At 43.2% G+C, this 10,243-nt stretch overlaps 1 protein-coding gene across 8 annotated transcripts in view; it reads left to right on the plus strand.

Annotated features, from left to right (window-relative positions):
• The window catches only part of LOC143276819 (lysosomal cholesterol signaling protein-like), a 65,438-nt gene that overhangs the window by 51,642 nt on the left and 3,553 nt on the right, over positions 1–10,243 (plus strand). The window lies entirely within an intron of this gene.

Consider the following 10,243-nt stretch of genomic DNA (forward strand, 5'->3'; position numbering starts at 1 on the left):
CCAGTGCTGTATGGACAGCTGTGGTAGTCTGGGGCTGTGTCCATCTCTTTTGCTCTGTCCTCTGTCTGTCCTGTGCTGTGTCCTGTGCTGTGTGGATGGCTGTGGCAGTCTGGGGCTGTGTCCATCTCTTTTGCTGTGTCCTGTGCTGTGTCCTGTGCTGTGGGGCTGTCTTTTTCTGTGCGGGATGACTGCTGCTGCTTCAGCTTCATATGTGTGTGTGGGGTGGGGGTGGGGGGGGAGGAGCGGGGGTGTGTGCGAAGGAATGTGAGAATGAGAAATGTGTGTGTGTGTGAGTGAGAAAGAGGTGTGTGTGTGTGTGAGTGAGAAAGAGGTGTGTGTGAGTGAGAAAGAGGTGTGTGTGAGTGTTGAGTGAGAAAGAGGTGTGTGTGTGTGTGAGTGAGAAAGAGGTGTGTGTGAGTGAGAAAGAGGTGTGTGTGAGTGTGAGTGAGAAAGAGGTGTGTGTGAGTGAGAAAGAGGTGTGTGTGAGTGAGAAAGAGGTGTGTGTGTGTGAGTGAGAAAGAGGTGTGTGTGAGTGAGAAAGAGATGTGTGTGTGTGTGAGTGAGAAAGAGGTGTGTGTGTGTGTGAGTGAGAAAGAGGTGTGTGTGAGTGAGAAAGAGGTGTGTGTGTGTGTGAGTGAGAAAGAGGTGTGTGTGAGTGAGAAAGAGGTGTGTGTGAGTGAGAAAGAGGTGTGTGTGTGTGTGAGTGAGAAAGAGGTGTGTGTGTGTGTGTGTGAGTGAGTGTGAGTAAGAAAGATGTGTGTGAATAAATGAGAAAGATTGTATGTGTGTGTGTCAAAGATGTATGTGTGTGTGTGTGTGTTTGTGTGAGAGAGAAAGAGACAAGATAAGACAAGACAAAATTCTTTATTTTGAGGATAATAGATAAGTACTGGTGTGCTTTTTTTACATCCAGTCCCCGCTCTGAATAGGGTCTACACTACACAGTATTAAGTAAGACTAAAGCATGGTGTTAGTAGAAATATGTAACAGAGGAGAACAAAAATCCAAAAAATTATCTTAGAAAAACACACACACACACACACACACACACACACACACACAGAGATACACACACACACACACACACACACCCATAACACACACACACACACACACACACACACACACACACACACACACACACATGGCATACAGGCACAAGCATGGTGTTAGTAAAATGCATAGGAAAAAATGAAGCAAATGAAAGAAACAAACACACACAACACACATCGCACCACAAACCAGAGTGGGGGATGGATGGTGAGGGAAGTTCTCAGTCAACCATACACATTTGGCAAACATTATCATTGAAATTAACAATTTACATAACACATTATGGCATGAGGTGGGAAAGGCAATGCTTTTTGAAGGTGGTTGGACAATGGTGTTGTTTAATTTTTTTTCTGGGAGTAAACCAGACTGGATTTGAACAAGTCAATTCTTGGGATTGGGACATTGACTTTTGGGGGGTTCCTTGATGAATTTACAGAAAATGTGTGTATTAATGTTGGTGGTGCATTACCTGTCACAATCTTTTGCATCATGATTTCTTCGTTGTACTCTAATCTACGGTTTAGTGGGAGAATATTCGCTTGTTTATAGTCTGAGTCTAAAAGGGAAGTCTTTTTAAGGAGTACCAGCTTGAGCCTCCATTTATGAAGATTCTGTAATGGCTTCATGGTGTTCACACTTGTGGAGTCCCATAGTGTCTATGCATCATCTATTGTGGACTGGATTTGTGCTTGAAAAAATAATTTCCGCGAGTGAAGGTCAAGTAAATGTTTGCAGGGTTCGTCATTAACATTTTTTTCACATGAGCGCCTGCGCTCTAGTTTCAGAATTTTGATGAGCGCAAACTGAAAACCAAGAGCGCACACTAAAAACATAGAGCAACAAGTCTCAAACATAAATTCATTTTGATTTTGCACAGCCGCGAAATCGATCGTGTGCTCCACTTTTCTACTCTTCAAGTCTGAAGAGCGCTCTTTTGCATAGCCTCCCCTGATTCACTAGGCCTACTTCCGGTTGAACTAACAAAACGTAAACAGACGGCATTCAAACTTCGGTAAATGCAAAACGATCGCGCTTTTGACTCTTGTTTGTGATGGACAATGGAATAACAATTTAGATACAGTAGTGTATGCTTATGTCTTTTCAAAATCATGAGCGCAAGCGCTCTGAGTCAAGGAATTTTCCAGAGCGCAATTTGTTTTTTCAGAGCGTTCCGCTCAGCGCTCCCGTTAGTGACGAACCCTTGTTTGATTTTGGATAGTTGATGGATTTTCTGGGCTGTCTTTTTGCAAAGGGAATTTATGTGAGGATTCCAAGTGAGATTGTTATCAATTATGATCCCCAGAACTTTGTGATCACTGACCTGTTCAATAGGTTCACCTTTAATTTGGATGGAAGGAAAATTATATATTGTGTTTTGCCTCTTTTGTCTGGTTGTGATTAACATGCATTTAGTTTTTTTGTGGGTGAAGAGACATGTGGTTTAGTTCGGTCCATCTAATGAGTTTATCAGTACTTTCTTGTAAGTCTTTCGCACGAGCGACAATGTCAGCATGAGAAGTGTAGATTGTTGTATCATCCGTAAACAGTTAGCAGACGGATTTCATATGGAGTGGCAGTTCGTTTATGTATATTGAGAATAGTAAAAGGCCTAGAATAGACCCCTGAGGAATGCCATAATCAAGTGTTGTTGGTGCGGAGACTGATGAGCTCATTGTCATGCATTGTTGTCTGTCATATAGGATTTAAGCAAACTGAGAGTCTTGGTTGACAGACCATATATAGTTCAAGTTTTCTAAGTAAGAGGTTGTGGTCTATCACATCAAATGCTTTTTTTAAATCAGTGAATAAAACACCACAATATCTATTATTAACATTGGTAAGCCAGTCATCTACAATGTTGACTAATGCTGTATAGCATGAATGCTTTCGTCTGAAACCAGACTGAGCTGGGTGTAAAAGCTCATTAACATCAAAGTGATGTGAAATATGCTTGTTTATGTACTTTTCCAGTGGTTTTGAAAGAATAGAAATAATGGAAATTGGCCTGTAGTTTGAAGGATCAGTGGTATCTCCTGATTTGTAAATAGGAATAACTTTCGCTTTCTTAAATGCGTTTGGAAAGTAGTTTTTGTCAATACACAGATTTAAAATGTACGTTAATGTGTCCGTGAAAACTGGAGCGGCTAGTTTAAGAATTCTGCTTTTGATGCCATCCAGTCTGCAGGTTCCTGTCTGTTTTAGTTGGATAAGGTAGTAAAAGACTTCAAATACTGTTGTGGGTGGAATATCTGATTTAATTGAAGTGTTTTTATTATGACGATACAATTTTAATTTTTCAAGGTCATTCAGTTTTGTGTAATCTGTGTCTCCTCCTCCTCCTCCAATGTCCATGCTGTGAGATTTGCACAGAGAGAGAGAGAGTTGTGTGTGTCTGTGAGTGAGTGAGAAAGAGCTGTGTTTGTGTAAAAAAGATGTATGCATGTTTGCATGTGAGAGAGAGAGAGAGAGAGATTTATGTGTTTGAGAGTAAGAAAGAGATTGTGTATGATTGAAAGCCATGTGAGTGTGTCATGATGTATGTCCATGCTGTGATTGAAAGCCATGTGAGTGTGTCATGATGTATGTCCATGCTGTGATTGAAAGACATGTGAGTGTGTCATGACGTATGTCCATGCTGTGATTGAAAGCCATGTGAGTGTGTCATGATGTATGTCCATGCTGTGATCGAAAGACATGTGAGTGTGTCATGATGTATGTCCATGCTGTGATTGACAGACATGTGAGTGTGTCATGATGTATGTCCATGCAGTGATTGAAAGCCATGTGAGTGTGTCATGATGTATGTCCATGCTGTGATCGAAAGACATGTGAGTGTGTCATGATGTATGTCCATACTGTGATTGACAGACATGTGAGTGTGTCATGATGTATGTCCATGCAGTGATTGAAAGCCATGTGAGTGTGTCATGATGTATGTCCATGCAGTGATTGAAAGCCATGTGAGTGTGTCATGATGTATGTCCATGCTGTGATCGAAAGACATGTGAGTGTGTCATGATGTATGTCCATGCTGTGATTGACAGACATGTGAGTGTGTCATGATGTATGTCCATGCTGTGATTGAAAGCCATGTGAGTGTGTCATGATGTATGTCCATGCTGTGATTGAAAGACATGTGAGTGTGTCATGATGTATGTCCATGCAGTGATTGAAAGCCATGTGAGTGTGTCATGATGTATGTCCATGCTGTGATCGAAAGACATGTGAGTGTGTCATGATGTATGTCCATGCTGTGATTGACAGACATGTGAGTGTGTCATGATGTATGTCCATGCTGTGATTGAAAGACATGTGAGTGTGTCATGATGTATGTCCATGCTGTGATTGAAAGCCATGTGAGTGTGTCATGATGTATGTCCATGCTGTGATTGAAAGCCATTTGAATGTGTCATGATGTATGTCCTTGCTGTGATTGAAAGCCATGTGAGTGTGTCATGATGTATGTCCTTGCTGTGAGGTTTGCTGAGGACTGTCACAGTGTATCTATCATGACCCCCCTCCCAGCTGTCTTGTTGTCTCTGGTGACCACGGCAGCAGTAGTGCTGTTCATGGCTGTACAGATGGGGTGTTTGCTGTGTCTTTCCTCGCAGCATCTGTGCACCGTGTCTGGGTTTCTCCCCCTCTCCCCTGTATATGTGCATGTGGGCGATGTACAGTGTGTATATATGTGTATGCACTTGCTTGTGGTTGAACTGTGATCTTGGGAAGGGCTTTTGTTATTTGAAAAATGAAACGTTTTGTATGAAATTTATCTGTTCTGGCAAATGGTAACAGCTTTTAGTTTTTATCAGCAAAGGAAAAAGAAAAATGTTGCAGGTTTTGCCAGAGCTGCTTGGTTCGTGTGGTGGTGAAGTGTAGAGCTGTGTCATCTTTGATGGGCTCTGGAATGTCTTCATGATAATAATCATGATTTATTGTATTTATCACCTTTCCATATAAACATGCTGATTAATGCTGTACACTATAAAAACTGTCAGTATCCACATTTTCCCCCAAGGGTTCACAAAGCGTGACCAGTTTGCACAGTTTTTCTCTCAAGATGGAAGGAGTAGAATTGTGGATGTTCCCTGTCTGTCTTGTCAGTGTGTGTTCCATTGTTTCCCTGTCTGTCTTGTCAGCCTGTGTTCCATTGTTTCCCTGTCTGTCTTGTCAGTGTGTGTTCCATTGTTTCCCTGTCTGTCAGTGTGTGTTCCATTGTTTCCCTGTCTGTCTTGTCAGTGTGTGTTGCATTGTTTCCCTGTCTGTCTTGTCAGTGTGTGTTGCATTGTTTCCCTGTCTGTCAGTGTGTGTTCCATTGTTTCCCTGTCTGTCAGTGTGTGTTCCATTGTTTCCCTGTCTGTCAGTGTGTGTTGCATTGTTTCCCTGTCTGTCTTGTCAGCCTGTGTTCCATTGTTTCCCTGTCTGTCTTGTCAGCCTGTGTTCCATTGTTTCCCTGTCTGTCAGTGTGTGTTCCATTGTTTCCCTGTCTGTCTTGTCAGTGTGTGTTCCATTGTTTCCCTGTCTGTCAGTGTGTGTTGCATTGTTTCCCTGTCTGTCTTGTCAGTGTGTGTTGCATTGTTTCCCTGTCTGTCTTGTCAGTGTGTGTTCCATTGTTTCCCTGTCTGTCAGTGTGTGTTCCATTGTTTCCCTGTCTGTCTTGTCAGTGTGTGTTGCATTGTTTCCCTGTCTGTCTTGTCAGTGTGTGTTGCATTGTTTCCCTGTCTGTCAGTGTGTGTTCCATTGTTTCCCTGTCTGTCAGTGTGTGTTCCATTGTTTCCCTGTCTGTCAGTGTGTGTTGCATTGTTTCCCTGTCTGTCTTGTCAGCCTGTGTTCCATTGTTTCCCTGTCTGTCTTGTCAGCCTGTGTTCCATTGTTTCCCTGTCTGTCAGTGTGTGTTCCATTGTTTCCCTGTCTGTCTTGTCAGCCTGTGTTCCATTGTTTCCCTGTCTGTCAGTGTGTGTTCCATTGTTTCCCTGTCTGTCAGTGTGTGTTGCATTGTTTCCCTGTCTGTCTTGTCAGTGTGTGTTGCATTGTTTCCCTGTCTGTCTTGTCAGTGTGTGTTCCATTGTTTCCCTGTCTGTCTTGTCAGTGTGTGTTGCATTGTTTCCCTGTCTGTCTTGTCAGTGTGTGTTGCATTGTTTCCCTGTCTGTCTTGTCAGTGTGTGTTGCATTGTTTCCCTGTCTGTCAGTGTGTGTTGCATTGTTTCCCTGTCTGTCTTGTCAGTGTGTGTTGCATTGTTTCCCTGTCTGTCAGTGTGTGTTGCATTGTTTCCCTGTCTGTCTTGTCAGTGTGTGTTCCATTGTTTCCCTGTCTGTCTTGTCAGTGTGTGTTGCATTGTTTCCCTGTCTGTCTTGTCAGTGTGTGTTGCATTGTTTCCCTGTCTGTCTTGTCAGTGTGTGTTCCATTGTTTCCCTGTCTGTCAGTGTGTGTTCCATTGTTTCCCTGTCTGTCTTGTCAGTGTGTGTTGCATTGTTTCCCTGTCTGTCTTGTCAGTGTGTGTTGCATTGTTTCCCTGTCTGTCAGTGTGTGTTGCATTGTTTCCCTGTCTGTCTTGTCAGTGTGTGTTGCATTGTTTCCCTGTCTGTCTTGTCAGTGTGTGTTGCATTGTTTCCCTGTCTGTCAGTGTGTGTTGCATTGTTTCCCTGTCTGTCTTGTCAGTGTGTGTTCCATTGTTTCCCTGTCTGTCTTGTCAGTGTGTGTTGCATTGTTTCCCTGTCTGTCTTGTCAGCCTGTGTTCCATTGTTTCCCTGTCTGTCTTGTCAGTGTGTGTTCCATTGTTTCCCTGTCTGTCAGTGTGTGTTCCATTGTTTCCCTGTCTGTCTTGTCAGTGTGTGTTCCATTGTTTCCCTGTCTGTCTTGTCAGTGTGTGTTGCATTGTTTCCCTGTCTGTCTTGTCAGCCTGTGTTCCATTGTTTCCCTGTCTGTCTTGTCAGCCTGTGTTCCATTGTTTCCCTGTCTGTCTTGTCAGTGTGTGTTGCATTGTTTCCCTGTCTGTCTTGTCAGTGTGTGTTGCATTGTTTCCCTGTCTGTCTTGTCAGTGTGTGTTGCATTGTTTCCCTGTCTGTCTTGTCAGTGTGTGTTCCATTGTTTCCCTGTCTGTCTTGTCAGTCTGTGTTCCATTGTTTCCCTGTCTGTCTTGTCAGTGTGTGTTCCATTGTTTCCCTGTCTGTCAGTGTGTGTTGCATTGTTTCCCTGTCTGTCTTGTCAGTGTGTGTTCCATTGTTTCCCTGTCTGTCAGTGTGTGTTGCATTGTTTCCCTGTCTGTCTTGTCAGTGTGTGTTGCATTGTTTCCCTGTCTGTCTTGTCAGTGTGTGTTCCATTGTTTCCCTGTCTGTCTTGTCAGTGTGTGTTCCATTGTTTCCCTGTCTGTCTTGTCAGTGTGTGTTGCATTGTTTCCCTGTCTGTCCTGTCAGTGTGTGTTCCATTGTTTCCCTGTCTGTCTTGTCAGTGTGTGTTCCATTGTTTCCCTGTCTGTCTTGTCAGTGTGTGTTCCATTGTTTCCCTGTCTGTCTTGTCAGTGTGTGTTCCATTGTTTCCCTGTCTGTCAGTGTGTGTTCCATTGTTTCCCTGTCTGTCTTGTCAGTGTGTGTTCCATTGTTTCCCTGTCTGTCAGTGTGTGTTGCATTGTTTCCCTGTCTGTCAGTGTGTGTTGCATTGTTTCTCTGTCTGTCTTGTCAGTGTGTGTTGCATTGTTTCCCTGTCTGTCTTGTCAGTGTGTGTTCCATTGTTTCCCTGTCTGTCAGTGTGTGTTGCATTGTTTCCCTGTCTGTCAGTGTGTGTTGCATTGTTTCCCTGTCTGTCTTGTCAGTGTGTGTTCCATTGTTTCCCTGTCTGTCAGTGTGTGTTGCATTGTTTCCCTGTCTGTCTTGTCAGTGTGTGTTGCATTGTTTCCCTGTCTGTCAGTGTGTGTTGCATTGTTTCCCTGTCTGTCAGTGTGTGTTGCATTGTTTCCCTGTCTGTCTTGTCAGTGTGTGTTGCATTGTTTCCCTGTCTGTCTTGTCAGTGTGTGTTGCATTGTTTCCCTGTCTGTCAGTGTGTGTTGCATTGTTTCCCTGTCTGTCAGTGTGTGTTGCATTGTTTCCCTGTCTGTCAGTGTGTGTTGCATTGTTTCCCTGTCTGTCTTGTCAGTGTGTGTTCCATTGTTTCCCTGTCTGTCTTGTCAGTGTGTGTTCCATTGTTTCCCTGTCTGTCTTGTCAGTGTGTGTTGCATTGTTTCCCTGTCTGTCAGTGTGTGTTCCATTGTTTCCCTGTCTGTCAGTGTGTGTTCCATTGTTTCCCTGTCTGTCTTGTCAGTGTGTGTTGCATTGTTTCCCTGTCTGTCTTGTAAGCCTGTGTTCCATTGTTTCCCTGTCTGTCTTGTCAGCCTGTGTTGCATTGTTTCCCTGTCTGTCTTGTCAGTGTGTGTTCCATTGTTTCCCTGTCTGTCAGTGTGTGTTGCATTGTTTCCCTGTCTGTCTTGTCAGTGTGTGTTCCATTGTTTCCCTGTCTGTCAGTGTGTGTTGCATTGTTTCCCTGTCTGTCTTGTCAGTGTGTGTTGCATTGTTTCCCTGTCTGTCAGTGTGTGTTGCATTGTTTCCCTGTCTGTCAGTGTGTGTTGCATTGTTTCCCTGTCTGTCAGTGTGTGTTGCATTGTTTCCCTGTCTGTCAGTGTGTGTTCCATTGTTTCCCTGTCTGTCTTGTCAGTGTGTGTTCCATTGTTTCCCTGTCTGTCAGTGTGTGTTGCATTGTTTCCCTGTCTGTCTTGTCAGTCTGTGTTCCATTGTTTCCCTGTCTGTCTTGTCAGTGTGTTATTGAAATGGGACAGTTTGACAAAGAGAGGCAGTGTGTTATTGAAATGGGACAGTTTGACAAAGAGAGGCAGTGTTTTATTGGTATGGGTCAGTTTGACAAAGAGAGGCAGTGTGGTATTGGTGTGGGACAGTTTGACAAAGAGAGGCAGTGTGTTATTGAAATGGGACAGTTTGACAAAGAGAGGCAGTGTGTTATTGAAATGGGACAGTTTGACAAAGAGAGGCAGTGTTTTATTGGTATGGGTCAGTTTGACAAAGAGAGGCAGTGTGGTATTTGTGTGGGACAGTTTGACAAAGAGAGGCAGTGTGTTATTGAAATGGGACAGTTTGACAAAGAGAGGCAGTGTGTTATTGAAATGGGACAGTTTGACAAAGAGAGGCAGTGTTTTATTGGTATGGGTCAGTTTGACAAAGAGAGGCAGTGTGGTATTGGTGTGGTACAGTTTGACAAAGAGAGGCAGTGTTTTATTGGTATGGGTCAGTTTGACAAAGAGAGGCAGTGTGTTATTGAAATGGGACAGTTTGACAAAGAGAGGCAGTGTGTTATTGGTGTGGGACAGTTTGACAAAGAGAGGCAGTGTGTTATTGAAATAGGACAGTTTGACAAAGAGGGGCAGTGTGTTATTGGTGTGGGACAGTTTGACAAAGAGAGGCAGTGTGTTATTGGTGTGGGACAGTTTGACAAAGAGAGGCAGTGTGGTATTGAAATGGGACAGTTTGACAAAGAGAGGCAGTGTGGTATTGATATGGGACAGTTTGACAAAGAGAGGCAGTGTGTTATTGGTGTGTGACAGTTTGACAAAGAGAGACAGTGTGTTATTGATATGGGACAGTTTGACAAAGAGAGGCAGTGTGGTATTGGTGTGGGACAGTTTGACAAAGAGAGGCAGTGTGTTATTGGTGTGGGACAGTTTGACAAAGAGAGGCAGTGCTTTGTATTGCCTGAAGTACATGTACTGATGGAGTGTTTTACTGGTGTGAAGGGTTTAACCAAGAGTGCATGTTTTATGATGTGTAGGGTTTAACAAAGAGAGCCAATGTTTTATGGTGTATAGAGTTTAACAAAGAGAGCCAATGTTTTGTGGTCTGTAGGGTTTAACAAAGAGAGTGAATGTTATGGTGTGTAGGGTTTAACAAAGAGAGTGAATGTTGTGGTGTATAGAGTTTAACAAAGAGAGCCAATGTTTTATGGTGTGACAGGTTTAACAAAGAGAACCAATGTTTTATAGTGTATTGGGTTTAACAGAAAGAGCCAATGTTTTATGGTGTGCATGGTTTAACAAAGAGAACCATTGTTTTATGATGTGTGGGGTTTAATAAAGAGAACCATTGTTTTATGTTGTATAGGGTTTAACAAAGAGAACCAATGTTTTATGGTGTATAGGGTTTAACAAAGATA

This window comes from Babylonia areolata, chromosome 2, assembly GCF_041734735.1.
Source record: "Babylonia areolata isolate BAREFJ2019XMU chromosome 2, ASM4173473v1, whole genome shotgun sequence".
Classification (NCBI taxonomy): Eukaryota; Metazoa; Mollusca; class Gastropoda; order Neogastropoda; family Buccinidae; genus Babylonia; species Babylonia areolata.